Source organism: Micromys minutus, assembly GCF_963924665.1.
Source record: "Micromys minutus genome assembly, chromosome: 9".
Taxonomy (NCBI): domain Eukaryota; kingdom Metazoa; phylum Chordata; class Mammalia; order Rodentia; family Muridae; genus Micromys; species Micromys minutus.
This window is the reverse complement of record NC_137978.1, coordinates 66,036,299-66,062,422: the sequence shown is the minus strand read 5'-3', so window position 1 is coordinate 66,062,422 and position 26,124 is coordinate 66,036,299. Positions and strand designations below refer to the sequence as shown.

General features: G+C 50.5%; 1 protein-coding gene across 6 annotated transcripts in view; it reads left to right on the top strand.

Moving 5' to 3' along the window:
* The window catches only part of PRDM16 (PR/SET domain 16), a gene marked incomplete at its 3' end in the record, with an annotated part of 304,481 nt that overhangs the window by 218,522 nt on the left and 59,835 nt on the right, over window positions 1-26,124 (top strand). The gene's annotated exons all lie outside the window — the stretch shown is intronic.

The window sequence follows — 26,124 nt, the reverse complement described above, 5'->3', positions numbered from 1 at the left end:
GCAGCTCACCAGCTCTTCTCCTGCTTGCTGGAGCATTCCACCAGATCGTCTTGTGGGGAAAGAAAACAAGACACAGAACAAGCCCAAGACTGGCTGTTCTTGAGTTAAAGGGCAGATGGTGCTGGAGGATGCTGGGACTCTGTTCTCCCAACACTCCCATCAGGACCTCTGTCTCTCCAGAGTCCCCCGCATCTTCCTAGCTCCTCACGGCTCTTCTCCTCCATGGTGCCCACCATATGTTTTGAGGCTGGAGCTCCCATTATCTGTGATCTCCCAGACCTCTGCTTCCGTGACATAGCAAGATGTGAGCTTCTGGGTTTAGTGGGAAGGGGGGCTCTGTCTGTACCCCAACCTCCCCAAGCCTATAAGACTTTGTCCATGTAAGTGGCAAAGCATCTTCCTTGTGCTCCAGCTATTACAACCGATGAGATACCCTTGGAGGGGAAGAGGTGATATGGAAACCTAGGTACCCTGCCCGAGAAGATGTAGAGCTCACTGTGAAATCCCCAGCGAGGCCCAGAAGAAGAAGTGTGTGATGGTGTCTACCTGCCAAGCCTCCTGAGCCCAGGAAGGCACCTCAGAGTGCCCCCACTGCTACACAGCAAAGTGGGTGAGGAAATGGAACAGATCAGGGCTGGGGCATGGAGACGGCAGGACATGGGGAAATCCCTCCATGGCATCAACAAAGGGCTCCTTCTTAGTCCAGTCCCAGGCAGCAGGTCGCATGTCCAAAGTGTGCTGAGCAAGATCCTAAAAGGAGCAGAGTTTATTTATTTTAATTTCTGACTGGCCAATCCAAACAACTAAACAGAACTTCAAGCAGACAGAGTCAGCGGAGGATATCTGAAATCCAACCTCTGGCTGAGACTTAAAGAAAACACGCCCTTGGATGCAAACCTGCAAATGAACTTTCCAACGAAAAGCATCCACTCCATTAGGAACCCACCCTTAGTCTGTGCTCCTCTGCTTTCCTGAGAAGGCAGTGGCTTGTGCAGGGAGGAGGTCACCAAGAGCTGGCAAGCCAGTCCAATAATGAGACCTGAGACTCCTCTTCTAGGGACACAGGTTACTGGAGCCAGGCCAGAGCAGCAGACTGGGAAAGAGGACTCCCCAGCTACTTCCTGTAAACTCCATTTGCTCTCATCTCCAGAACTTGATGTCAGGGTAGAGCCTATAGCGTAATTCCAGGTCTCACTGGCAGACTGTGGCATCTCTATCCACACACACTTGTAAGTGTCCACTGTAGGCAGAGGAAAGGGTTAGCAAGGAATCTGACTGACAGAGCAGGTATTCCTCTTTTAGTTGGGCTTTAAGACTCCCCAGTATCCTGAGGTAGCTGTGAGTGCACGTGTAATAGGAATAGCACAACACCGTCTGTGTATTCTGTGCACACATATGTGTGAGCCGAGTCTCCGTGATCGGCCGGAAGCTTCTATGCTTGTTTGTGTATGCACATAAATGGAGGCATGGTTGAGGGTGGAATGGCACACACTTCTGTGTGACTGTGTATTTCTCCATGTGTGTGCACTCCTTCTGGGACAGTTGTCCGAGAGCAAAGTCTCTTGGTGTGGCCTGGTGCCCCTGCCACTGAGCCTTCCAGGTTCTGCCCAATCAAGGCTTCCATAAAAGGCCATCCCTCTTGGCCTGTGAGGCTGGAATTGGGGCATTTTGATTCTTAGGAGGACCCTGTTATACATTGTTGTTTGGGGTCACCAAGTCACCAATTGCGTTTTTATATTTTTAGCTTTACTTGATACACATGGCACAGATGTATGGACTGGCATTTTGATATGACTTGTGATGGCTGAGTCAGGTGACCAGCCAGGTGGGGTGATTGGCTTGGCTGTCATCTCCTACACTTATGCTTCTTTGTGTAAAGACCTTTCTGTATTTGATACTTTGAAACACACTGCCATCAGCTGCTGTTACACTGTTGCAAATGAGGGCCAGGCAGAAGTTACTGTTTAGTTTTTCAATCAGCTACCTCTCCCCACCTACCCTGCTTCAGCAAGCGCTGGCTACTGAACAGAAGCTGGTTTTAGCTTCTACGTGTAAGCAAACCAGGTAGCCTCTGTCTTTCTATGCTCAGCTCACTTAACATGATCTCTTCTGTGCTTATCCACATCCCTGCACATAGCAGAACTTCATCTCTTTCTTTTTTTTTTAATTTTACTTTTCAGACAAAGTGGTTTCTGTGTAGCTCTAGCTATCCTGGAACTCACTCTGTTGACCAGGCTGGCCTCCAACAGAAATCTGCCTGCCTCTGCCTCCCAACTGGGATTAAAGGTGTGCCCAACTAGAGCTTCATCTTTTGATGGGCTAAATTTTGTTGGGTGGATCAATGTGGATACATTGTGCGGGTACGTGTGTGTGTGTGTGTGTGTGTGTGTGTGTGTGTGTGTGTGTGTGTGTGGCAATCAGACGTCAGCCTCAGATGTTCTTCCTCAGGATGCTGTCCAGCTTGGTCTCTGAGAACAGGCTGTTCCCATTTGCCCAGAGAGCATACGTGTCAGGAATCTGCCCATCCCTGCCTTTCTAGTACTGGTACTGGGAGCACATGCCACAGTACCTGGCTTTTTTATATCAGTTCTGAAGACCAACCTCAGGTCCTGAAGCCTGCAAGGTATACACTTTACTGTGTCCTCAGCCCCAAGCTGCATATTTACTATGCACATCCTACTTTCTCCACTGATTTTTATTGGACACCTCCCTGACCTTATTACAGCTCTCAAGAGCAGTGGTAAAACAGACACGGGTGAGCAGGTGTCCCTTCAATGAATGGATGTCAGTGCCCTTACATGTGTGCCCAACAATGGAATTGCTGGCCTGTAAGTACTTCCAGTCTTACTGTTCTAAGGGACCACCATACTGACTTTCATAATGGCTGAGCCATCTAAGCTCCCATTAGCAAGGTGAGCCATTTCTCTCTCTACATCCTCAGCAACGTTTGCTAATATCTGACCTGTTGGTAATGGTCATTCCAAATGGGGTGAGGCAGTCTCTTGGGGTGGCTTTGATTTGTGCTTCCTGGACGATTGGTGATGTTAGACAATTTTCACATATGTCTTGGCCACTTAGATATCTTCTTTTGAAAAATGTCTCTTCGCATCATTTGCCTGTCTTTGAATCTGGTTTCTGTGTGCTGGGTATCCTCTGAGTCTCCTCTGCCCCACAGGCTTTCTTCACTCTGTGGCTTCTGTTGCTGTTCAGACTCCTCTTTTAAATGGGGATGCTCTGCCCATCACTCATTCCTTTCTGTTGCCTGTACTTCTGGGGTTGAATCTAAAGCTTTCTAGGGTTTGTTGTTGTTAGCCTCTGTGTTTTGACTTTATATCATTCCCCTTTATGAATCGTTCTGACGTTGTTCTTGGTGGAGTCCCTTAGGTTTCTCTGGGGTTGTATCATTTCTTCTTTGTAGCACCGAGGATTTGTCTGTTTTCTTCTAGTGCTTCTGCACTTTTTGGGTCTTGTATTTAAGTCTGTAACCCACTGTGGATTGTTGTGTGACTGGTGAGAGGCCAGAGTCTCCTCTGTTGTGAATATTCCCTTTCCCCACAACCATTTATAGAACAGAATGGCCTCTCTAATGTATGTTTCTGTATCTTCGTCAAAAATCAATTTTCTATGGCTAGAGATACAGTTCAGTCAGCACAATGAATGTCTAGCTTGCTTGGGGTTTGATTCCCAGCACTATAAAAACTAGGTGTGGGGGGTTATGTGCCTATAATTTCAGCACTCCAGAGGTAGAGTCAGGAGAATTCAGAACTCAAAGTAGTCTCAGCTACATAGTGTATACAAGGCAAGCCCAAGATACGTGAGAATGTAGAACCTGTGTTCAAAGAAACCAACAAAAAACCCCCAAAAGCAACCCCTAGGTTGGCTACAAAGATGTGCATTCATTTCTGGGTTTTTTAATCCTGTTCCATGAGACTCTGTTTATTCTTGTTGTCAGTATGTTTGGGGCTTTAGTTTCTGAAGTAGGATTTGCAGTCAGGTACTGTGACAGACGCCATCACCTTTGTTCTCTTTGCTCAGGGTAGTTCTGGGTATTTGAGGGTCTTTGTGGTTACCTTAGAATTTTAGGAGTGTTAATTCTACATCCGTGACAAGTGCACCAGTGTTTGTGGTAAGAATTGCACCAAGCCAATAGGCTGCCTCCAGCAGTGTGAACATTTAACATTGTTGATCTTTCTAATCTACAGACATAGCACCTCTCTCTTTCTCTGTCTATCTGTCTGTCTGTCTGTCTCTCCCTCTCTCTGTTTATAATTTTCATTATACAGATATCTCACTTCCTTGATTAAATTTGTTTCTGGCTATTTAGTTGTAGCCATTGCAAGTGGGATTTCCCTCCTGACCCGAATTTGAACGGGTTGTTACTGGTAGGAACACCACTGACCTCCGTATGCTGATTTTATGCCATGTGACTTTACCAAACTTTATCAGCTCTAATCACTCCACTAATTTTTTTTATCGGTCTTGATGTTTTTCTAGGTTTCTTTGTAATAAAATCATGACATGTGCAAGTAGGGCTGTTTGGCTCCTTGTTCCAATTTCAATGGCCTTACGTTTTTAAATTTTAACCGGCTTGGCTAGGACTTCCAGAATCATCATTTCTACATGAGGCCTCCTTGGAGGACAGCTAAGAGAGACCAGCCGACATAGCAAGGAAGAATGCTTGTCTGGACTTCGTTAGCCAGGGCAGAGCTGTGGGCACACACCACGCAGGCCTCTTGCTCGCTCGCTCACTCAGCACTGACTTGGCCATGTGTAAATTCCCTGCAGTTTACATCTTTTCTCTCAAACCTGGGGATTCCAAGAGACAATGGGGCACATTCTCTCACTGATTTCTATCTCTGCCCCCATCACCCTGGCAACCTAGAGCCCCACACCCTGGAAAACATGCTGGAGAGAAAGAAGGGGGGAAAACAAACATATATGCCCTAGCCCCCATAACAAACTGACATGCGTGTGCACACAGATATTCATGCCTTTGTGTACCCATGCACACACTAAAGAAACATCCAACTTAGCGAGGGTCGATTGGTTAAGAAAATCAAACAGAGCTGAATTCTCTCTGGGGTTAAAGGTGGCTCCTCCTCAGGGAGGGAGCAGAAAGCTGACCTTAAAAGAGGAAAAGCAAGCTCTTCCAGCTGCCAGGAGGGAAGGCTTCATTCCACATCTAGCCAGAGGCTCTCCTGACTCTAGGAACCCACAAGTGGACAGAGCAGAGGAGACCTCTGGATATTTAGCCTTCAGAGGTATCATAAACACAGTCCAGAATGCCCAGTTCAACCCATATACCTGAACCAGCAAACCAATAATCAGGTACCCAGGATGCACGCCTTGCTTTCACCCGATTCCTGATTTAAGTTCTCTTTCAGAGTTAGAAAGTGGGCTGTCCCACTTGTCCATCTGTCCTCATGGAACTTTCTGACTCTATCTCCTGAAGACACAGACAAGTGCAGAAGATGTGACTTTGTTGGGGGGGGGGGCATGCCCATGGAAATGCCTAGGAGGTGCCCAGGGTGGGAGGCAGTCAAGTGTCTCCAGAATTTACCTGTGGGTGCTAGCCTTCCATGTTCAGTCTAATAGCCCAGGATCCAAAGCCACAAATGCTGCCTGGTGGGTCATAAAAGCTTCTGGTACCCAGGAGTCAGGGCTACCAGACCAGAAGGACTCGGTGTAGATAGGGTGAGAATCCTCTCTAAACAGGGTTCACTGTAACATTCGAGCTGAGTCCTGTTTTCTTTGAGGCTGTGGTATTTTGCCAAGCTGATTATTGACTGAGAGAGGTGAGAAGCCCAGAGGGAACAGTAACCAAACTATTTTTTCCCTGTTGTGGGGCTGTACCACCCCCCCCCAAACCTGGCACGTATCATCGATTCCTTCATGAGAATGCCAGAAAGTCCCTGGCTGCTTGCACACAGGTCAGATAGACATGTTGTGGGGCCTTATCTCCTTGGCTATAATTACAATTTCAAGGCTGTTAGCAGGGAGTTTCTGAACCCTCAGCTATGTAGGGGTATCCTAGTCTCTAACCCTATAGCGCAACTTCCTGAGCCACATTTTGTGGAGTGTCACCCAGCCTTGGTATCCTCAGATCCTGCCCAGAACAGGGTGGAGGTGAGCTTTAGCACATCAGTGATGGACAGGTGGACAGGCACCACTGACAGACGAATGGCCACGGGCCTGGAAATGTTCAGAGTGGGGTGGGAAGGATGTGAATCTCCACCCAGCGACTCTCTGGTGGCATCTTTGGACAAGCACTCTCAATAAACACTGAGAAAGTGAGAAAAAAATCAAGGGCCTTGGGCAGGAGTCCAGAGAGTGTGGAGGCATTGCTGACGGACTTCCACCTCCAACTGTCCCCTGATGAAGCAGGAAGGACCAGTTGCAGAGGGGAGGCCAGAGCTCTACAGAACTGTACAATGAACGCAATAGCAAACTCCCACCCACCCTGTACCCCTGCTTCCACAGTGAAAAGGGAGCCCTTATTTCAGGATGGAGCAATCCACCTGCTGGGGCTAGTAGGTGGGAACAGCTTCCTCTGTCTCACAGGATGGTGAGATTTGTGTGGATACCCCATTAGATAGGCTGGGGCTCTAGGGTCCTGGGACAATCTTCCCTCTCCAGGATCCTTTGTGAAATGGCTGTGGAATTGTGGCCAACAGTAATACCCCATGCTTCCACAGGGTCAAGAAGTCCACCCTCTGGAATCCATTGCCCAATGGGCTTGTTGGTGGTGAATGACCCCGGTTTTTTTCCTGGTAGAGTAGTTGGGGTGCCCTGTGTCTGGGTCCTCGAGTGACTGGTAGGATAGCTGAGTTCTTATTGGGTCCCACCCACGCTGAGTTCCAAGCTTCTACCAACTGCCTTTCTTCCCCGCCCCCCTCCTGAAATGGGATTGGGGTGATTGGAGACACAGGAGGCACACACATACCTGATTGCCCTGCTAAGAACGGGACAGTGCAAAACCGATCGACGCCCGCAAGCTTGCTGTTCCTACAGGGCCCATGTCATGGATCAGCGCATCCGGGGGCTCTGAAACACTCCCAGGGAAATAAAACAATTATTTTTGACAACCCACATCAATACCATCTACATTTCCGTCCCACACGGAGTCCCCTCCCCCAGCAAGGCCACCTTTTCTGCACTGGCCTGTGTCTTCAGGAAATAGAGCCAGGAAACCCCCATACTCTAATTGTTAGCTCCATTGATCTCATTGGGGGCCTGAAAATTCAGCAGACAGCACAGTGTTAAATTATTAACTAAATGTTTCCACTCGCCGGGGACATGCTTCATAAAGATCGTCCAGAGGAACAACGGCCTATTTATGAAATTAACAGCTGGAGGGGTTGGAGGGGTAGGGGACAGAAAGAAGTCACTGCATGGCCAATGAAGGCAGCACTGTACCCCGAACAAAAGGAAGAAATGAGGCAAAGCTGAGCCCGAGGGTGCCATGCTTTGGGAGACAGGAGCTGGCTGAGGGCTGCCACAGAGGATGTGAACCACCTGTCCCTTAGCTTTACACTAGTGTACCTTTTATCTGGGTCTTGTCCCACCGAGTGGTTAGCTATAAACTCTGCCTGGCTGAGATAGGGTGGACACCCAGCAAGGACTAAGTAAACTGTCACAAGGACAGATTTTTTTTTTCCTAGCAGGGTTCCCAACCCAGTTGATGGGTAGGATCTCAGAGGTGTCTGAGTCGGTCTAGCCAAGCCACACACTTGGGACACAGACAGGGACAGTGCACAAGGCTGTTTCCTCTGGAGCTCCCAGTAGAGAGGAGTTGACATGATGCTCAGTATCTGTGCCTGAGACAGGCAGAGGGCCTAGCAGACCAGGGTTAGTGAGTCAGGTCAGCCGGTACAGCCTGCCATGGAGACCACATAACTGAGGTGCCCAGCATGTCAACACAAGCGCCTCAAACCAGAGGCTGGACGTGACCTAATGAAGGTCCTGAGAGTGTGGTGCTGGTCTCCAATCCTGCCAGCTTGCCAAGGACAAGGCGTGGAGAAGCCACGACACAGCGGCCTCTGGAAGGGCAGCTCACCCCACCCCCCAACCACCATGCTGCCCAGAGCCTTTCTGTCAACCCCCAAGGCAGTCTGTAGGTCCATTCCAAGTTCTTGGAGAGTAAGGACATTGCCCAGGGAAAACCTCACTCCCAGTCCTACATAAAGCCAAGCTCTTTGGGGGAAACCCCAGTGCAGGCGGGAGCAGCCAGGACCTCCACCACCTAGGGTTCCCAGTGCACCAGCTCTCTGCCTTCAGGGAAGGCAGCAGGCTGGATTGTGTGCCTGGCTGGCTCTGTTACAGCAGTGTGGGCAATCTGACAGAGAGAGGCAATTACTGAGAGAATTAAGAATAAGAAGGCATTTCTACAGCTCTGGACTCTTGATAGCCCCCACAGGCAAATGGTAGCCACTGAACTGAGGTCCATTTCCCAGGCGGGTCTCACCTGCTTCTGACCTTCACACAGATTTTCATGGTCTGAACACCCACAACAGTGGTGTCTGCCGTCTGAGTTGGTGCATGCATCTTGTTCAGCTTTACTGCAGTGAACTGGCCACAAGATTTTTATTCAGCATCCCAGGAAAGAACATTCTGGATTATTTCCCATTTAAGCTAAATATAGATAAGTTCCTATTATCCTTTCCTGAGCCTAAGCCATTCGTCGTGCGAATTAGGAGTGACGTTGCTGAACGTGGGAGGTGTGGTCATTCCTCCACACCATGCTCCTTCAGAGTTTAGTTGCTTCTGCCCTACCTAGGGGACAGCCTGTGTTCCCCATCATTTCAGTGTCAAGCAGTGCAGCGGATACAATGTAACACCTCATGTAGGATACGATGTAATACCTCATGTAGGTTCAATGTGCGTCTCCCTGGTGACGGATGAACACTTGTGTGCATACAGCCCTCCGATCTTCATCCACTTTGTAATTGGGTTGTCTGTCTTTTATTATTATTATTATATAGGGTGTGTCACCATGTAGCTCTGACTAGCCTGAAACTCTTTATACAGACCTAGCTGGCCTTGAACTCCAGGAGATCCACCTGTGTGCCTCCTGCATGCTGGGATTACAGGCAAGCATCATGATGCCTGGATTTGGTCGGTTCTTTTATATCTCTATATAGTGTAAGTACAACTCCTTGGAAACTCTCCATATTTTCTCCTGTTTTTTTTTTTTTTTTTTTTTTTTTTTTTTGAGACAGTGTTTCTCTGTGTGACCCTGGCTTGTCCTGGAACTCACTCTGCAGACCAGGCTGGCCTTGAACTCAGAGATCTACCTGCTTCTGCCTCCCAAGTGCTGGGATTAAAGCCAGGGGTTTGCCTTTTTATTTTCTTAACTGAGTCTTTTGATTAGTTGATGGTTTATTCTGTCTGGATTTGTTACTTTTGCAGCCAGTGTTCTTCCTTGTATAACTATTTCCAGCCTCTGAAACTGCGGTTACACATACCCCAGATACAGGGCATGGGGGCTCTGCTCAGTTTGTCTCGGTATTTCCCGTATCGTGAAAGCAAGGTGATTCCAGTGGATCTCTCCTGAGGGTCACCATCCTTTATCTCCATCTCCACCTTACCTTCGAAAAGCCTATTTGGAAACTCGTTGATTTCATGCAAGATCCTGCTCCATTTTAGAACCCAATCTGTTTCTTAGTCGCTGACTCTGCTGGTGTTTTCAATGTGTTTTGTTTCTTTTTAAAAATTATTTAAATTATTTAATTTAATGTGTGTTGGTGTAAAGGTGTCCTATCCCTTGGAACTGGAGTTGCAGACATTTGTGAGCTGCCATATAGGTGCTAGGAATTGAACCTATGACTTTCAGAAGAGCATACGGTGCTCTTAACACCTGAGCCATCTCTCCAGCCCCGAGTTTCTTACGGTCACGTTTTCCTTTAAGTCTTCCGATGGACTTAGAGGAAGTATTTTTAATTGTGCTAATTTGAGTGTCCAGGTTGCAGCAGAGTTACTTGCATTGACTCATATCCTACTGATTGAGGATTATATTTCCTGGGTTTTCCTTATATATAATGTATACATTTACTAACTTTTGTGTATTAGATGGAATACTAGCTGACAAAGTGTAGAAACTCTGGATTCTGTGGTGTTTCAATAAAGTATGTCAATTTCCATCTAGTAGGCATTTTAATCTCTGGCTGCTCACCTTGACCTTGACAACGTCTGAGTGTGTACCTGACTAGGGTAAGCCCCTGATATCTTGTCCTTACTCTTTGTCCTTAAGACAATACTCTTCTGTGGTCGTCAAGGAAAATTAAAAAAAAAAAAAAGTTTTACCAAGCCCCTCTATACTGACAGGATTTCAAGTCCACATTTTCTACCTCTACTATGGTGACCTTTGAACCTTTGCTCAGCATCTTCAGTCTCAAGTACTGTGCTCCCCTGAGTTTCTTGCAGCATCATTTGTGGGGGTGATCATCCCAGACACATGGGGGGTACCCTTTCTACGGCTTCCTCCTCTCCCAGATTTCTGTCTGTTTATAGACTCATACTATTCCCAGTTCCATCCTCGGGCAGCTTCACCCCACAAGGTCCAGTTCTAGCTGGCCCAGGGCCTGCTTCACGGTGGCCTTGAGAGAAAAGCCAAATGGTAGCCCAGTTTACTGAGGCTTTTCCTTCTTTTAAGGACCCTTATCCTGCCTGCTTGAACCTGATTTTCTTTGTCGAGTGCCTCTGAATCTCTTAAAAAGTATTTTGCACATAGCATAGAATGATCTTTGTTGCCGAGCAGATCCAGCACGAGCTCTCCCACCGTCACGGAAAGCCCGTCTCTTTACCATACCACTCACAGCACATGCTAGGCCAATACGAATGCAAGTCTCCAATGTGTGCCCGTTACATCATCCTCACCACAGACCTGGAAGACAGACACCTTCTCATTTTACAGTTGGCAATGATGAGGGTCACACTGGCCAGCTGCCTCATCTAAGAACCCTCAGCCAGCAAGAAAGGGCTGGGCTGTGGATCCTGCTATACCACTAGGAGACTCTCTGTTCCTTCAGCTATTAATTCCAGGTGCACTGTGTGACAAGCCTCCCTCTGCCGACCCCCAGGTCCTCCCATACTGCCTCCTGAAACCTGAATTTTTCTTGGCATCCTTTTTGCTCCACCCAAGCCTGTTTAGCCCTGACCCCCACCCCATCCTGAGCTCCAGGGAGTCGACAAGAGACCCACAGAGGCCACGTGGCGGTGGTCCAGGGTCTCCACCACGCCGGGTAGTCTGAGGGGCTGCCTGTGGACAGCAGTATAAAAGGGGGCATTGAGGGGCGGCCTCCAAGGAGACTCATTCTCCATCAGTACCCCACAATGTGGGCTTTGTGAGACCTGCCAGGGGTGAGGCGAGCGGGAACTTTCCCTTTTCTCCTAGGGAGAGATTATTTAATTTAAAAATAATCGAATGTGGAAAATGTTGGAGATGGAAACTGTTTATCAGTTTTCCTTTTCAGTCCCCCACCCCGGCTTCGTTCACCCCAGAGTGGCAGTGGCTTTGCCTCTCCCAATGCATCCTTAGAGGTGTTTATGCTTTGGTTACCATGTGAAACTGTTGCCTATAACAGTGCCTTTATGGCCAAATGGTCTTGAGTGAGGCAGTTGGAATTGCTCCACAGGGTGGCGCTCCTGGAGGCGCTCCTGGAGGCACCGCTGTCCCAAGGATACTTACACCTGACATCCTAGAGGCACTGTTTTTCCCAAGGATACAATGTTACATTTGGCTTCCTAGAGGCACTGTTGTTCCAAAGATACAATGTTACATCTAGCATCCTAGAGGCACCATTGTCCCAAGGATATAATGTTATCCATCTTACCTCTGCCTCTGGCCTTCTTGTCCTCACATCCATGGGTCAGCCTGGCTCCTCTGTCACCACCAGATAATGTCCACTATCTCCAAACATGCGTGGTAGACGTGTCCTCTCACCAGGTGGCTCTGAAGCCTGTCTGTATCTATGTAGCACCCATTCTGTATGAAGTATAGGTTGGTGGATCCATGGAACCTAGGGCTTCCTCTCTCGCACAGCCATCTATGTCCCATCGATGCCCTGACATAGCCGTTGAGTATATAGAGAGACCTGGTGATTTTTCAGTGTCTTTTGGTTTCAAGACATCCTTGATTCCAGTTTATGTGTGGTCATATCACTATCCCAAGGAAGGAGGTAGATGGTCACCTTTAGTTGTCAGTTGACACAACCTGGAATCACCTAGCGAGAGAATCTCAGAAAGGGATTGTCTACATTGGATTGGTTTCTGACAATATCTGTGAAGATTTCTTAAGTCCATTAATATGAAAAGACTTAGTCCTATGTGGGCAACACCATTCTCTAGGCAACACCATTCTCTCCCTCAGCTATATGAATAGGGAGGCTGAGCTGAGCACAAGCAAGCAAGCAGACAGGTGTGCATTTATTTTCACTCTTGTCCGTGGATGTGATGTAACTAGCTGCTTCAAGCATCTACCATCTTGACTTCCCACAATAATGCACTGTAACTTAGAATTGTACGCCAGTATAAACCCCTTCCCTCCCTTGTTTGCTTTTTGCAAGCTATTTTATCACAGTAATCGATATCACAGAAATGGGAAGCAGGGTTAAGGATGCAAAAGCACCTGCATTAGAGACTCAAGTTCGTGGTGCAGGCCTTGGGGGATGCTTCAGAACACCTCACACTGAGCATCTCAGCTGGAGACACATCTAGCTTCTCAAGGAAGACAGAGAAATCTCTATTATAAAGGCTCCCTAGCTGTGGCACTGGGAACAGAAGTTTGTAAAGGGGCCAGGACTATGTTTCCTGGTAGCAGGATGACTGTTTTGTGAGTTTCTCTCCCAGACAGAAGCCTAGAGTGAGGTAGGAGCTTTCAGGGACCTCATCCTGATACCTGTGGGTAGATCTAGCCCTAGGATGGACCTGGAGACTTTGGATACTCTGGCATTAACTTAGAAACAACTCAGGACCCTGCATATGCCTGCCTGCTTCTGGATTTGCCCTGCCTTGCTGGACCTAAGTGGGGCTCTGCACACAGATAATCAAGTGCCTGCAGCAGTGTGGACCACAGGGCCCAGACAGCAGCAGGTAGTCAGAGTTGTCTCCACCGCTGAGCAGAATGGGGTCTCAGAGGAGCTTTGGACAGTGGGGCCTGAGATCTGGTGTGACCTGGCAATGCTTGGACTTGTAAGAATCCCCTGGACTAAAGAGCTAAACCCAAGCCTGTGCTCCCCAAAAGCTGACACCATAACTGCTCCGATACTTGGAGGACCCTGGGCTGGGCAAGGGAAGTGAAGCCAAAGCCTGGCCTTATGGTTAGAAAGAGGCATTCCTTATAGCTGTGGCATCTTGGCATTGCATATAGTCATCCTTGGAGCCACTGTTGGGTTTTGGATCCCCATGGATACCTGAGTGCTGAGGCTCTGTGGCAGTCAGGCCACTGGGCCCCTGGCAAGACCATAGGCTCCACTGGTGGCAGGAAACAGAGCGTGGCCTGGGACGCAGAGCAGGGGGTTCACCCTAACTGCAGGTCTCTGGTGTGGCCCTGGCTTGCCCACGTGGCTCTGCTTTTGTGTGTGCTGTGCTGTCCACACTCACTGCTCACATGCCAGCCCCGGAGCTCCCTGGAGGCCATGATCCAGCCGTTGCTTGGCCCCTGGCCGGCTCACTTTTTAGTATTCTGTGCGATGGTGCCCTGAGACAAGCAGAAAGTAGAAAGAGAAACAGGGAGGGGAGGGACTGTTCAACACCATCCCCAAAACACAGAGCCAAGGACACCAGGACAAAGGACGGTCTTCATTCAGACCAGTGGGCATAGCCTCCGCTGCTCACAAAGGACGCTTAAATGTTCGGAGCAGTGGGAGGGACCCCCACTTTGAGTGCTGCTCAAAGACACCCTCCTCTGCCAGCCTCCAACAGAGAGGACAGACAGAACAGGCTGCCCCAGAGCCTTTGAACTCATGAAGCCTGTTTGGGAGGTGACCTTGAATGTCAGGTGCCACTGAGCCCTGTCCTGGCTCCTGACACTAGACTTAGTGCTCTTCCCAGGAGAGTGTGGCTTCCCTTCCTCCCTCTGGGCCTGTCTCTCCCACCACTCCAACAAACTGGTGCTCTGAGCCCGCCCCCTATCGGCAGTGGGCTATTTCCCTGCTCAGGCCTCTAGAGATGTTGATTTGGGGAAATATGAGAGTCAGAGATGATGAGCCCACAAGAAAGACACTGGCGGTGAATTAGCACTGCAGTGATTAACTGGGTTATGGGAGTGAGAAATCAATGAACGACTGCAGAATTTCATCAACAAGAAATCACAGTAGCTCCCCCTGCCCCACCCCCACCATGTCAACACCTGCAGGCCTGGCTGTCTGGGCCCAGCATTCCTGGGCCTGCTCCCTGGCTCCCACAAGGGTCCCCACCCGAAAGAGATAAGATAGAGCCCGTGTTGGGGAGGAGGTGTGGACGCGCACCAGCTTGGCCCGCTGTGAGTGATAAAAGGGGGCTTTGGAAAGGTGCTGATGTGGCCACCAGGCTTAATGAGGTCATCGCCAAAGCTACTGCCCTGGTAACCTGGAGGTCAGGTTCCCAAAGTGACAGCCACGGGAAGTGGGGCCATCTGCCATTGCCTGTCAACACCCAACACCCCATCACAGCAGCCAGCTCCAGTGCCTGCAGGGTCTGGGCTCCAGACTCATTTCAGGGCTGTCATCCTAAGCCCTGGGGCATCCTGAGAAAACTGAAAGGGACCTGGGGCCCTGTACTGGGAGAGAGGGAGGGCAGCTATTGGTGGGGAGGAGGCACTCGGGCCTCTTGTCAAAGCCAGCCTTCGGCAGTTCCATCCCTAGCTCCCACTCAGGTTTCAGCTTTGAGGGTTTTTTGAGGCTTTTTAGCTGAGGTTCCTGGAGGGTCCAGGACTGCCCTAAGCATCCCAGAAGGTCTGGGCTCTGCCCTCCACCGTATTATTGACTTGGAGATCTAGTGTGTGACCCTGGCTTGCTCAGGCACCTGCATGTTTTAGCAGAGGCTTCCCAACAGGACAAAAGAATGCCCTCAGATGCCTGGACCAGACTGAGCTAGGTGTCTGTCTTGGAGCAGGGAGCAGAGGGGAAAATTCTGAGGGCAAAAGGAGGCCAGGCTCTGCCCCAGCAACCTCACAATGTCTCCCTGCTCAGTTACTGTGCTTGCAGCCAGGCTTCATGGTAGGTCAAGGCCCCACCTGGGGAATAATCCAGTCCAGGTGTAATGTGTGTTGAAGTCCCCAGGGGGCAGCATGGCCTCCCAGGACCAAGAGCCCTTGGCTTCTCAAACTACAGACTTGCATATCAGATATCCTGCATATCCGATATTTACATTATGATTCATAACAGGTCCCAAAATCACAGTTATGAAGTCGCGGTGAAATAATTTATGGGGCATCACCCCACAGGGGGTGTGTTAAAGGGCTGAGAAACACTGCAGTAGCTCTCACTGGGATGCATCCCTGCCAGGAAGAGGAACAGTGACTAGGGGAACCTGGGCCTCCAGGCAGCCTCATCTAGGAACAGCTGAAGGCAGTCTTTTCAGAACGCTGCTTCCCAGAGGTCTGGGTTACCTCCCTCCCTCCCAGGATAAGAACTTGGCATCTGTGAAACTTCTTAATTTAGTGTCCAGTTCTCTCTGGCCTCAATCTTTCTTTGTGTCAGAAGAGGTAGGTAGGACACTTGTGGGGAACATGGCCCCACCCAGTCTCGCAGACCCACCCTGAAAGTTGCTCAGGTTGACATTCAGCTGTTGTGTTGTTGTTTTGTTTTGTCTTTCTAATTATGGAGCATGGGAGAATAAAAAACCAAGTCAGAAAATCATTTCCAAAAATAGACAGCAGACGGCAGGAAGCGCGTGGTATGGCGGATTGGCAGCACTCTGGGTTAAGGCACAGGCAGGCCGGGCCAGCTCTGTGTTCTGGGAATGGCCATCACCTACTTACAGACCAGTCCCACTGGACAATGTTCATGTAGCTCGTTCAGGCCCCCGAGTTCAGCCTTAGCAAAGGCACCTGCTACTCACGGGGGCCAACTAGGCTCCAGACAGAGCTCGCTCACACCCTAGGCTGCCAGAGCCATTGGCAGGGCTTAGCTACAGAGTCCCTCTGGCTTTTCTGGATAGAAAGGACTGTGCTTGGCACAGGTGTCCCCAAGACACCATAGAGAGCTCCGAGCACTATGTGCCTCTGGACTGTTATGTTTAGGGAGGAAACTGTACAGCCCCTAAGAAACAGGTCAGGGCTTCTGCAGGACCCTTGGTGATAACACAGAGGAAGGCATGCCCGGTATAGAAGTAGGGTTCCCTACGGATGGTCAGTCTTAACCTTTGCTGGTCACTAGCTGTCTGCTTGACCACAGGATTGCCATAGGTACCACAGACCAAACCCTGTTCAGAAAGGCCAGGGAGTTTGGTAGAAAAATTCAGAGGTCCCTGTTGACCTTAGACTAGTTTTTCCTAACTCCATAGCTACAGTGCGGTCAGGACCCCTGCTGACATCCTGGGAGAGAGAGCAAGACTGGGCTAGACTTCTGCCATGAGCCATTTGATGTTAAGTAGAGCTCCATCTGGCTCTGAGCCCTTCCTTGTTCCTGGTCTCCAGACTTCCTTACACAATTAAGACTCAAAAGCCCTTATGGTTCCATAGAACAGTCCTTGACAGAGCAGGGCTCTGGTGGCCTGGTGGTGCTCTAAATGGGAAGAAGGCCAGCCCAGCAGAGCCACAGCTGCTCTGGGCATCATCTGCAGGCACCTGATTGTACCAGCTATTCTGTATTTGACACTCCTGCCTCTTACTTTGAACCCACTTAAGAGGCAGAGAGACAGACAGACAGACAGAGACACACACAAAGAGAGACAGAAACACAGAGAGAGACAGAGAGACAGACAGAGACAGAGACAGAGAGGAACAGAGAGAGAGGCAGAGACACAGACACAGAGACAGAGAAGGGGGAGACAGACAGAATCAGAGAGACAAAGACAGAAAATACATACATACATAGTCACACCCAAACTAGGAGGGACCCTGTGTGTGTGACTTGGTAAAAGCAGAGAGGGTGAATGGATACCCCAGAGTAGCTAAAAAGATGTCGGGTCTGGCCCCCTTCCCACACACACCACCCCAAATCAGGACATCCCCCAAAGATAAAGATGAAGGAGTGCACCACACCAAAGGCCGGGATAGGCAAGCACACGGTGAATGACTCCACCAGATAGCAGATGAATCCAGGCAGCCCCGGACAGACAGGACAGTGGCATCCATGGGTGGATGGCAAGCCAGAGGCTGTCCCCACTGATGGCCCTTGCTCTCACTCCTGACCTTCCTCTTTGTTCCCTCCATGCTCTGGCTCCCCTCTGCCCCTGCCCACGGCTGATTTATTTCAGCCAGCGACGCCCACCCTTTGCAAGACTTCCCACGGCAGAGCTGTGGTCTCTGGCGGCTAGCTACGGTTTTTAATTGTTTTTATCTCCCCCTTTGCTGGCTCCCTCCTTGCTGCTAGCAGCCACTGGGGGAGGGGTCAGGGTTCCAGTAGCATTTCCGGCCCCTCTGGATTTGTTCCCTTCCCTTTCCCTTCTCCCTCCATGGGCCCAGCCTCTGTGATTAAGCCTGGAGGCCTCCCGCTGGTTCTAATAGGCCCGCGGGCTTGACCATCTGATGAGAACTGTGAGGGCACAGCTTGTTCCCGAATGCTTGCGCTGGAATCTCCTGATGCACGGTATTAATCATCACTGTCAGGCCGCTCGGCCTAAACACATCCACCCAGTATAAAATTATACTAAACAGAAGAAAGGGAGGCCGTGATTGGCTACATATTGAAAACAGACATTAGACAGCACCCCCCCTGCCCCCACCTTGCCCACCCCGTCCTCATTTCAAATCCCCTACCAAGGCCTCTGCCCAGTGTAATGAACAATGGATGCTCAGGGTGTTGATCTGGCCACACTTGTTACCCATCAAGTTCTGAATCCTGTGCACAGTGACAGGGACAAGGGGGGAGTTTTCCTCTGTAACCAGCGGGGCTGGGTGTCCACGGGCTCTTTACAAGCATGCTGAAGGCAGAGGTATTCTGGACAAGGCTAAGGCCATTTGCCCAAGCAGTGAGGTGTGGAGCCCCAGGGCTTCATGAGGGATAGGTGAAGGTAGACAGAGATCACAAGGACTAGAAAGTTGGCCCTGGCACAGACTCCCTGTGTCCAGAGCCCTAGAGACTGGGATTTGGCTGCCCTGAGGGCAAACACCTTCCTGTTCCTCAGCAAGCAGGGCTGCACATAAAAGTTAACTGTGTGTGAAGTGCCTGAGGTTGGTAGAAAGGCTGGGATGGCTGCTCCTCACCCGTCAGATCCTGGCTCAGCTTCATAGCCTGCAGACAAACAGAAAGAGGCTAGGGTTGCTTCCTGTCACACCTTGAAGATTGACCGAGCTCCAGAAGCTTTCCGGGTAGCAGCAGTTCAGAGGTCCTCTGCATTGGCCTTGGTATCTCAAAATGCCTCGTTGCGGAATCTAAGTGTGACCTCTAGCAGGCACTGGTGTTCCCTAGTTCCCTCCCTGCACCCTACAGCATTGCCCAAAGTCCTTATCCACAGAGACTAGGCTGGGACCCAGTAGGCACAACCTTCCTGTGGGGAAACTCTTTTCTAATGCCACACTCCACCTGAGGTGACAGAGAACAAGATGTCCTCAACTGATGGTGGATGGTGGGATTTCAGGCCATGCAGATGGTTCATGGTCTTTGAGGCCAGACTCTGTGACCTCACAGGCTTCCCTGTGTCCTCCTACTGTCTGGATTGACTTCCCCCAAAGGGCACACTGGAGAGAACCCACCAGGGCCCCAGTGAACAGGAACCATTTGTTCGTGATGGCTCTGTGACAACCCAACTGTCTGCTTTAGGATCTGCTAGATCAGCTGGAGAGAGCAACAGTGACAGAAGAGGGGGGGCTGCCTTTGAACCCTCCCTGGGTAGCTGGAAGAGCATACATAGGGCAAAAGCCCTTCTGGTCTCCTTTCCTGGCCTGTTGAAGCCAGACACGATGACACACTCATGTACTCCCAGCACTTGGAAGGCAGAGGCAGGAAGATCAGAAACCATCCTTGTAATGAGTTGGGGGCCAGCCTGGTTTATGTGAGATCCTGCACACACACAAAGAAAACAAAAAGCAAAACAGTAGCCATAGTGTTAATGCTGGGACTGGGTGTGTAGACCCACGATTCCCTGGAGGCTTTGTGGGTGGGTCAGTGAGCCAAGAAGTGACCAGCAGCCATACGGGAGAGCAGGGTTTACCCTCACCTCACGCAGCTGCGCTTCAGCATGGAGGACTTGGTTTTCGGTCAGTTTCTCTCACTGAGTGCTAAGGCACCAGTCCTTGAGGCTGGTTTGCTCCCTGCACCCTGCCTGGTATCCCCAGAGCAACCAGTCCTGGCCCTGTCAGATGCAGCATCCCTAACCTGAGACAGGTGGCCAGAGTAGGAAGCAGGCTAGGGGCCTTGATCATCTATAGGCAGCCCTGCACAGCCCCGGAGCTGGCCGGCCCACCCAGTGAGGAGACCTGGCTCCTGTGTCGCAGGGGTGCATAACCCCACCTGCACTGTGAGCAAGGACTCCATCTCAGGCCTGGAGAATCTCACCTGGGCCCTGCTCTGCCTGTGTCTGTTTAATTAAACACTTTCTTCAGAGGCCTGTGGAGCTGGACACGTGTGGGACAGGAGCCATCTCCTAACGCCAACTAAACCAGACCCAGTCTACGTTACCACTTTAAACCCTGGCCAAGGGAAATCAAACACTATGGTTTTCCACAGGGGACGAACCCTCCAAGTGGCCGACACGCACTCTGTCAGCGGTGTCTCCACTGTGGCTGCCTCTCTCTGGGGACCCCAGAAGCACAGAGGCACTGCACAGGACTCCGGCCAGGGTCCAGGGAACTGGCATAAATTGACTTCCTACAGTCCTTCCACGACACTCCTGCCTCTTCTTGGTGCTCTTGAAGGCTAGCCGCAAGGGCTAAGAGATTTTTCTGCCTTCAAAGTGGTTTGTGGTCTCCGACTAGGGCCATTCTGTGCCCTCCGGTCCCCACTCCAACACTGAAAGCATCTGCAGATGGTTTCGGTTGTCACCAGCAGGGAGGTTGATGGGCTTTCTATAGTGTCTAGGACAAGATCCCTTTAGTGAAGAGCAACACAGACCCAGAGGTCACACAGTGAAGGATGAAGCGAGGTCATCCTTTGAAATCTTTATTTGTGTGTGTGTGTGTGTGTGTGTGTACACGTCAGTGAGTGTAGAAGTCAGAAGACAGCTTGTAGGAGTGGTTTCTCTCCTTCCACCATGAGGGCCTTGGGGATGGTCATCAGGTCTGACCTCTGAGCCATCTCACTGACCCCTGTGGCTAACGCCTCTGTACTCTTAGGGAGACATTCATGATTTGAATATATAAAGATTTCTGAGAAAGATGTGTCAATGTAATCTGCTCACATCCTAGCCCAGCACAGGATGGAACCCAGGGCAAGGCGCAGGGGACCATAGGGGGCACAGACATGGGGGTGTAAGACTGGTTTAGGCTTCAGAGGACAGTAGCCCCTTCCTTGCCTTGGACCCTTCTTGAGAATGACAATATAGCACTTAGCTCTGCCTCGCTCCCCTACTGCAGGGGACTTCAATTAAAATCCATAAGCTCTTTCTGGATGTAAGTCCTTTACTCACACCCTGGTAGGCTGCTAGAGGCTGCGGGCACACAACAGCCAGAGACACGAAGGGCAGCAGATCCCCCCTGTCTGTGCAGAGTCATCCAAAGCTGACCCTCACTGAGCCCTGGGAGCTGAAATCTGGGTTCCCACATCCCTCAACCCCAGCTTCAAAGGTCTAGGACATCCATGACCACAGAGGAACAAACTCCCAGGACATCTAGTTAGATGGCCCCCAGGAAACCAGCCTCTCTCTACACCCAAACAGCAGCACTGATCTATCCAGCAAGGATGGCCACTCCTGGGAGCCACCTAGGAACCCTTCAAGGTTCCATTGCCCTCAGAAGCCCAGGAGAGAATGTTAATTCCCTCTGTCTGATGTTGTCAGTGTGTGGTATGTGTGTGTGTGTTTGTATGTATGAATATATGTCTGCGGTGTGTGTGTGTGTGTGTGTGTGTGTGTAGTATATGTATATGGTTGTTTGTGTGAGTATGTGTGTCTGTAGTGTGTATCTACATGGTGTATGTATATGTGCTGTGTGTGTGTCTGTATATCTGTGTATGAGATGTGTGTGGTGTGTATGTGTGTGTGGTGTGTATGTATATGTGGTGTGTGTATGTGATGTGTATGTCTATGTGTCTTTGTGTGTCTGTGTGTGAGATGTGTGTGGCGTATGTATGGTATGAATGTGTGTATGTGTGTGTGTGAGTGTGTGTGTGAGTGTATGCACTTTTGAAATGCAAAGTTGCTTTCTAGCTGCTGAGCACTGAGAGCTGACTCAGAGGCTGCCATCCATCCCTTTGTCTGGGGTACCAGAGCTCAGGCTCAGCCCTCCCTGACTTCCACATCAGACTCAGTGGGGATCCCCTGCATCTAGGGCTGAGGCCAGTGTTCCAGGAAGGGCCTGAGCAGCAGAATCCAGGGCCCCAGTCAGAAGCAGAGTGGCCGCGGCTTCCTGACATGAGACCCGTCCACACCATCTGCACCAAATCTCCTGGCAGTTACTGCAGAGCTCAGATTTCAGCCCCCTCCACCTGCCACCCTTGTTTATCCTCACCAGCGCTCACAGCTCCATCCTCAGCCTCCCTCAGAGACCTCCAGAGAGCTGCTGGCAGGCTTCACTTCTTTACCCCGAGGAAAAGAACAGTGTCCTCTGTGTGGGTGTAATGAACACGTGAGACGTGTCTATCAGCAGCAACCTGAGCTCAGAGGCAGAGGACGAGCCATCAGACACAACGCCCTCAGTCCAAGGTGATGTTTATTTAGCAGTTGGCATTGAACTAGGGCTGCAAACTCGAGCAGTCTTTGAAAGCAGATGCCGTGTGCATGTACATGTGTCCGGGCTTGGCATGATCTGGGACTCTGTACACTGCATTCATAGAAGCCTGCCTGGCCTGGGGATAGTAAAGAGCTTGTCCTTGCAAACATGAGACCATGAACTCAGTGCCCACAACCCATGTACAAACCAGGCATAGTGGCGTGTACCTATAATCCCAACACTGGGAAGACAGGAGGAGCCCGGGGCCCACAAACTAATCCAGTACATCCCAGGTTCCAGTGAGAGATTGTGTCATACAAAAGTAGGGGAGGAGATGTGGGTCATTTGTCAAGAGCATGTACCTCTCTTGCGCAGGACTCATGTTCTATTTCCAGCACCCACATCAGATGACTCATAACTGCCTGTAACTCCAGTAGCAGAGGATCTGACACCCTCTTCTGGGCTCTTCGGATAACTGAGAGGGGGGGAGGGAGGGAGGGAGAGGGAGAGGCAGAGGCAGAGGGAGAGGGAGAGGGAGAGGCAGAGGGAGAGGGAGAGGCAGAGGGAGAGGGAGAGGGAGGGAGAGGGGAGAGAGAGAGAGAGAGGGAGAGGGAGAGGGAGGGAGGGAGGGAGGGAGGGAGGGAGGGAGGGAGAGGGAGAGGCAGAGGGAGAAGGAGAGGGAGGGAGGGAGAGGGAGAGAGGGGGGGAGGGAGGGAGGGAGGTTGGGAGGGAGGGAGGGAGAGAGAGAGAGAGAGAGAGAGAGAGAGAGAGGGAGGGAGGGAGGGAGGGAGGGAAAGAGAAGGGAAAGAGGGAAGAACAGAGACAGACAAACAGACACTGCCTTGTAGGACAGGGTCCCCTTGGCTGTCTGGCTCACTGGCCCCTGCATCCTATTAACCCCACGCATTCTGTTAGCAAGCCACTGTCCTCCACACTAATTGTCACATGGTCAAAAGCTCAGACAAATGAACCAAACGCTTCTTTTATCTGTCATCTTGGACATGACGCCTTAATGGTGACCATATGTGCCGTGCTTATGAGTCACTGGTCAGGGACTTCAGGCCAGGAGATTCCTGTCTAGAGTGGTATAGATGATACAGGAGAGAAAAGTAGGTCCCTGCTGGGAGCCAAGATGGGGCCATACTGGCCTTTTGTGCAGGCAGCTTATCTCTGGGTTATGTACAGTCCCTTCATCAAGCAAGTCAAAAATAGAGACCAGGAACTATGTGCACCATGGTCCAAAGGGACGAAATTCAGCAAATTGTCTTTGGGTACCAGACTGCCCATTAGCACAGGAGTTCACTGCTAAAGAAGTGCACCCACTGCTATGTGGCAAATCACCAGCCACCCTACAACACCACCTTGCAGCTGGCCACTGAGCCAGGCACAGTTCTGATGCCTCCCTGTGTCCTCTGGGGACATGACCTCTAGATAGAATCTAGCAAGACCAGAGCTGTGCCAAGCAAAGCCACCAGGGCTGGGGTCTGCTGTGGCTGTGTCATAGCAGGGTTGACAAGAAAAACCAGAGGAGTTGGAAGTCACCCAGTTTCTAGCAGGACTCCCTCCCAGGTCCCATTTGGAACCAGAGTGGAACCTCTCTGGAAAGTCACAAAAACAGAGCCAGATGTGCAGCGCCGTCTCGAGGCAGGAAGGAGGGGCGGGCTGCCGGCTGGGTCCGTATGGCTCTTTCATTTCTCGGGCAGAGCCACTTGCGTGTGATTGAGCGAAGACACAGCAGTAACAATGGTGGCAGTGTCTGCAGAACAGGGTTCTATTGAGTGCCATGAAAGCCTTTTTGAAGTGGGGGAACAGTTTGAAGACATGGCATTCCTCACCCCATGTTTTGACTTGGAAAGGCCAATGGACAGAGCCTTAGACGCCTCCAGAGAGGCTCTGGTCCACCTTTGAAGCATGCATCTGTTTTTGCTGCCCAGACTGGGGACTCCTTCCCTGGGCTTCCTCCAGCGCCTGTGCATCACTGGCAGCCCAGCACCAAGCAGGGTTAAGAGGGTGGGGGTTCCTCTGTGAAAGACCTACGATGTCTGGATCCAGAGGCAGGGCCAGACGTTCATTATCAGGAGCTTACCAGAGATCATAGCTGTGGGGTGCCGTGTTCAGTGTATGGAAGCCAGAAGCAAAGTATGTTTGCCCAGCAAAGACACTCCCTGGTGATCCTGAATCTCTAAACCCTCTTGTGTGGACGAAGAACAGTGTCCTGGTGCCTTTGAGAGGCCAGGAATGATAGGTTGGAGACACGTGACTGCAGCAGGAGTGAGGGGCATCTGCTTGGTCCTGGGTTAGGCGGGGTGGGGGTGGGGTTCAAGAAGGTGCTCAGGTTCCTACCCCCACCCAGGGCCGACTTTCCTCCCAGGACTGTGGAGCGGCTTTGAGCAGCCCCAGCTTGGCTTTTGTTTTCGTGTTAGCTCTGGGGATATGACCCTTCTGTCTTCAGATGCCCCCACCTGGCATTTATTAGACTTGATTGAAAACTCTGAAAGAGGTAAAGTAACGGCAGGCAGCCTGTACCCTCTCGCTCCCAAGAGGCCTCCCAGTGAGGTTAAAGAAGATGTGGGCTTGCACCCTGAAATGTAAAAGAGCTGAGAAATCGATGAGATGTCTCCACGCTGGCTGGGAAGACTCACCAGAAGGAAGACAGAAGACGTTTGGAATGGACCAGGACAGTCAGTGAATGGCAGCAAGGGGCTGCAGACAGAACATGGGCTCAGACAGACATCAAGAAGTGCGTATAGGGCCACAACAACAACAACAAAGAGCTGAGAAAAATCTCATCTTGGATTGCCAAAGCCATGGGGAGTTTGAGAGGAATATATCCCTCTCTGAACAGCAGGCATGGCTCTCCTCGGCTCTTCCTGGAAGCATCCAACACAGATTCCAAAGGTGAAGAACACACTGGCTCATGGATATCTCACCTTGAACCCTTCTCCTTTTTCTTTTTTCTTTCCTTTTTTTTTTAAAAAAAAGATTTGTTTATAATATACAAGTACACTGTAGCTATTTTCAGACACACCAGAAGAAGGCATTGGATCCCATTACAGATGGTTGTGAGCCACCATGTGGTTACTGGGATTTGAACTCAGGACCTCTAGACGAGCTGACAGTGTTCTTAACCACTGAACCATCTCTCCAGCCCAACTTGAACCCTTCTCAAAGTAGATCTGTAACTCCTGGATCCAAATATCTCCAGCTACCATAGGACTGTCCCTTACTGCTGCCCCAACCAACAGTGGAGGGTATCAAAGAGCACATGTCCCAAGAGCTGTCCCTGATGGCTGCACTCCTCTCCCAGGTCAGGTGGAACTTCACCTCCACTGTGATGCCCACGTAAGCTAGGAGGCCATCGAGACCTACAGTCTCCTCATGTCTAGCTGTCAGATCATCCCTCCCACCTCTGATCCACAAGTCTGTGATGCAGACCTAGCCGGGGAAAACTAAAGTCCACATAAAGACAATCTCTTGTCTGCCCTGGGACTGATGCAAGTCTGGAGGAATCTAGGCAGCTATGACTCCAGAGTCTTCTGCCCCACTTGTGTAGACCACTGCCTTCCAGTACCAAGGCTGGGTTTCCCACGAGTCCCCAAAGGGCCATTCAGGGATAAAACCTCCCTGGGAAGTTACATAAACAGAACCTGGTGCCATCTTGCAGCAGGAAGGAGGTATTAGACGGGGTATGAAGCAATTATTACCCATTTCAGAGAGTCTGATCCATGCTCGGGTTCGTGAATATGAAATTTGGGGGTCTCTTTCAGTCTCCCATAGGCTGCCTTCCTAACAAGCCATTAGAAGACCACCACTGCTCAGGATTGGCCACAAAGCCGCCTACCTTCTTGATGGTCCCTTTCCACAGTGATGATGTCCACCCATAAGGAAAATTCCATACACAGAGATGTTGGGACCAAACCCTTCCAAAGGAAGGAGATGGTGAGTTAAATGGGAAGAAACCCAGCACAAAGCAGGAAGGATCCCAGTAGCTAATGCATATGCCTCTGGAAGCAGAGGCCTGAAGGGCTCAGGCCAGCTCCTGTCTTTATTAACACGAACCGAATGTCTTCTCTGTGGAATGTGGGTGATCTCCAGCCACTGTGCTCTCTTACCTCATGTAGTAAGAGCCTTGTGGGAAGTAAGCCCACAAAATGCAAACAGAGGCTCCTACCAACCAG